A 5,083-nucleotide genomic window follows, 5' to 3' on the forward strand; every position below is an offset into this window, starting at 1 on the left:
AATTTTCGAAAGTATTTTTTTTTTCTAAATATGACTAATTTATTAATGAAACAAAATATATAATACATGGAGGCACCATCCTCTGCAGATCCTGTCTCAGATTTTTCATGTTAAATCAACAGTAACTGAAAACTACCCTCAAAGGGGAAACCAGTCCAAAATTCGAGGATTGAGCTGCCCACACAAGGGAACCAACCATTAATAACATTGTAGTAGAGTTTTTTGACCAAAACAACAAAATTGACATTAAATTTAACAAAACTTCAAAACAAACCGGAAAAAAGACCTTAGCCTGCTAGGTGTCAGTAGGTGGCAGAGGTTCCTCCACAATGAGACACCTGTAGGCATCCATATCTTCTTCATCTTGCTGTTGCCCGCTCGTCGTGGCTTCCATCTTCGCATTGCTGCCTGGAGTGTTGTGTACCTGAGTTGCGTCCATCCGATTCAGAGCTTCACTATGAGTTATGCGAGTCCCCCAGCTGCTACTAGGAGTTTTCCATCTGTTGGTGCTAGTCCTTTCCTGAATGATGCGTTCCATGCCGACAGAGCTCTGTGGCTCCTCTCTGAAGGCAATAGAAATGGTATCTATAATGCACGGGCGCTCCAATGTACAACGAATTTAACTGGAGCTGGGTAGAATGGCAGGGATGCATCATCGGGTCAGAGTCATCAGTAGGTTGTTGTGCATCCACAGCATGCCTATAGCCAGCCGTCTGGGCACGCCCCCTACCACTGCGGGTGGTGGGGTACCGACCCGTGAAGTGAGCAGTTGTCGAGGGCGAGGAGGAATTCGCAGGAGTGGAAGCAGAGAGGGATAGTGAGGGAGGCTGAGGTGCTCTGCCTCTACTGCTACCCCTTCTACATCTCACCCTGTGCCACAAATGAGGCATAGTGGTATGGTTGGAATCGGTTCAACGAGTGCTTGGAGGAGCAAGATGAGAGATGGAATGGCTAGTCGAGACAGGAGAATGGGGAATTCGATTATTAGAAGCAGAATTCAAGCCCGAAGCAACAGTTTCTGAAACAACAAATTAGGTTATGTGAGAAGTGGGCACCTTCAACCATCTCAATGCAACAGAGGATCTGGCACCTTCTCCCCGTAGTCGTGCAAGAGCTTGGCTCTGCAGCAGCGAGGAGGCAGTTACAGGCCAAAGGAGGCAGGATGGGGGGAGGCGATCCGAAATTGCCATCTTATGGATCAGTGTGAGGTATCCTCAACCTTCACACAACATTAAATTTTTTTGGCTTTCACACAACATTAAAACACCATTAATTATGGCAGTGGGCTTCTGGGTGGAAGCGTGGGTAGCCATGTGGCCACGCCACTTGCCAGCCTAAATTAGCTGCGTTGTACCGTACAATTAATCACCACATCCGGGAATAATTTTGGAAAGTATAATATTACAATTAAATATAAATAAATTAAACATTATTATTATTTTTTAGATAAAAAATATAATGTAATCTAATATATTAGATATGATTATTCATACAGACCGGAACACGAGGCTCTGATGGCTCTGCGCAGTGCGTCCTAGGTTTGAGCTCTTGCTGTAACGACAGACTGCGCCAGACAGAAGATTTCCTGCTACTTCTGACAGGCTCAGGAACTTTCAACCCTTAGCTAAATAGTACTCTATTCAATGGAGCCCCCTCGTGGGGAGGGCGATGCGCCTCCCCCACATAATGACAAAGGGAAGCATCAGTGTGCGGAAGGCAATGGAACAGTAAACCAAGAAGAGAATGCATATCTGAACTCTCAATGAACAAAGCAAGATATCACACCGCCAGAAGTTCGCTCAACAACATGCAAACCAGTTGCATCTGAGCGTCCAAAAGTAGAACTTCCTGCTCACCGAATCAATGCAAGAATACAGTACATGAAGGACCATGCTCTGATAGGAAAGTTCATCGGACTATGGCCAACAGAGAAAGTGCTAAGAGGCTGGATAAATGCGAAATGGCATCCTAATGGACATATAACCTTGCAGCTAGGACCAAAAGGGTTCTTCACTGCTATATTCAACTATTTGGAGGACAGAAACAGGGTGCTGGATGGAGGCCCGTATTTCTTCAATGCTGCTGGATTATTTCTCAGAGGATGGGTAGAGCGCTTCAACCCGGACAAGGAGGATCTAAGCTGGGCTCCAGTCTGGATCCGCCTGTATTCGCTGCCTGTGGAATACTAGGAGGAAGACTCATTACAAGCGCTCGGAAATGCTCTAGGCGAATTTGTAAAGATCGCAGAGGAAACAAAAACTTGTAGATACACCTCATTTGCTCGTATCTGTGTCTACATGAATCTCAACCGGGCTCTCCCAGATGCGGTAAGTGTCTCTCGTGATGATATTGAATGGGTTCAACCGATTGATTATGAACACGTACCTTTCAGATGCTGCAGTTGTCATGCCTCGGGACATCTATTTAGAGATTGTCCATTAACACAAAAGCCCTCTCCTTCCTCTGGACCAGATGCCTCTGAGGCAGACGGTTTTACCAAAGTAGCAAACCGCCGAAAATCTCACAAGAAGCAAGCCTCAAAGCCCAAGATGCCGCAATCCAATCCCTCAGGGCCTTCAACAAGCAATAGCTTTGGAATTCTAGCTAACCATACAGATCCAAGCATGGATTCACCCTCCCTTCCAGATCCAGAAGTAATGAAAGACAACCAGTCGAAACAGGTAGTTCCCATTGAGCCTCATGCAGATTCTCAAATCAAGGGAGCTTCTACCTCCGACAAGCAGAAGGAACCATTGTGGACAACCCAAGCAATGCAGATGGAGATCCCTCAACCACATGCCAATCCAGAAGAGGAATCTAATGAAGAATCGTACTATCCACAGTTCATGGAGGAAGAAACAGAAGCAATAGATATAGGGGACTTGGACATTCCAGGTCTAGAAAAGGCTTGCACAACAAATAATTTCGATGACATTCCAATGGGACAACTTGAGAATCTGGAAGAAGTTCTATCAAGGGCGCAATGGCAAAAATCTTTGGGTATACAAACTGGAGGACCCTGGGATGGAAGATTCATAGCCAAAGACATCAAAAAGCGAGGAAGGAAAACTGATTTACAGAGACATCAGGATTGGACACATTAGTGGAATCGGCAGGTATTCCAAGCTAACCAAGTACTACAGATCTGAAAACAATCCTTCCCAATGAAGTTAATCTCATGGAATATAAGAGGCTCAATGGCCCAACAAAGATACAAATTCTTAAAAAAATGATAAAGCAAGAAAGTCCTCAAGTTCTGTTCTTGCAAGAAACCAAATGCAATTCTAATGCTTTAGATAGATTTGCTGCAAAAATTTGGCCAGGGAGTCTTAATGTTGTTGTGGATGCTGATGGGGCATCTGGAGGGCTGGCAATTCTCTGGGACTCAAGAGCTATCAATCTCAACATATTCACGCACATAGGAACTTCCTTCAAGCATCCTTTCACATTACTGGGACAAATCTACATGGGCTCCTTACTAATGTTTATTTTCCTCAGGAAGCATCTCTCAAAGCTGAAATCCTTAACTCCCTCTCTGTTCTCAATCATAATAGACAACACCCCTTATGGATCTCTGGTGGAGATTTCAACATGATCAATAGAATGGAAGAAAAAAGAGGAGGCCGATGCAGAGGAAGTCAGGAAGGATTCCCTCTAAAGGATTTCATTCAGGCTAACTGGCTCATAGACCTACCTTTCAACAATGGAATGTTCACATGGAATAATAGAAGAACATGGAACCAGCAGATAGCCTCTAGGCTAGATCGGTTTTTGCTATCGGACAAGGCTATCCATATTGGTGGAGATTTCTCAGCCTCCATATTGCCGCTCTCAGGCTCTGATCATTGGCCCATTTCACTTCAATGGTCACGTCCTGGAAATAAGATTCGTGGGCCTTTTCGTTTTGAAGCTTTTTGGATGTCCCATCCAGAATTCCAAAAACTTATCAATTCTGAATGGAACAATTTTACCCCACCTCCAGGCTCAAAAATGTTCCAATTCCAGCAAAAGCTTAAGAATCTAAAGGGTAATATCAAGCACTGGAATCATACATCCTTTGGTAACATCTTCCAGGGTAAAAGCTCCATCGAATTAGAAATGAAGCAACTACAGCAAAGGATTATTGATGAGGGACGTTCAGAGGAACTGTCAGAACAGGAAAAAACTCTTGATTTGCAACTTGCAGAAAGGGCTAGGCAAGAAGACTATGGAGGCAGAAATCAAGAGTTAGATGGCTTAGAGATGGAGAGAAAAACACAAAATTCTTTCATAGTACAACCATCCAGCGTAGAATGCACAACAATATTACTCATATTCAAAATGAGCAGGGCACCAAAGTGGAAAAGCATGAAGAAATTGAAGGCGCTCTATTACATTACTTCAAGCAAATGCACCGAGAGCCAAATGGAGATAGATCACAAGCTATAGAGAAAATTACCAGGAACATTCCTAAACTAATCACTGATGAACACAACCAACTGCTTCTCAAGCCAGTAGACCTACAAGAAGTGGAACAGGCAGTGCGACAACTGAAAGCTGGTAAGGCTCCTGGACCGGATGGATTTACATCCAACTTCTTCCACAACTTCTGGGATTTGATTAAAACGGAAGTCTGGCAAGTGGTTGAGGAGTCACGATCTCTTCGTTGGATGTTTCCAGGGATGAATGTTACATTCATAGCTCTGATTCCCAAGGTAGATCTGCCCAGCACACCTGACAAATATCGACCTATAGCACTATGCAACATAATCTACAAGATTGTGTCTAAAATCATAGCATCCCGACTCAAACTGTTACTCCCTTTCATTATCTCGTCAGAGCAATCCGAATATGTGGAGGGAAGGCAGATTATTGACGGCATTATCCTGACACATGAAATAATTCACTCTCTGAAGACTTCTAAGAAGCCAGGTATGTTGCTCAAATTAGACCTCTCAAAAGCTTTTGACACCTAAGTTGGATGTATATTGAAAAAGTTTTAACTGCTTTTGGTTTTTCTGCCCCCTGGATTAGATGGGTGATGAGCCTTATATCCTCCTCTTTCTTTTCTATTTTAATCAATGACATTCCCTCTTCTACCTTT

This window comes from Pinus tabuliformis, chromosome 4_1 (genome assembly GCF_031772625.1).
Source record: "Pinus tabuliformis cultivar Carrire ecotype Pingquan chromosome 4_1, CPIR1, whole genome shotgun sequence".
NCBI lineage: Eukaryota > Viridiplantae > Streptophyta > Pinopsida > Pinales > Pinaceae > Pinus > Pinus tabuliformis.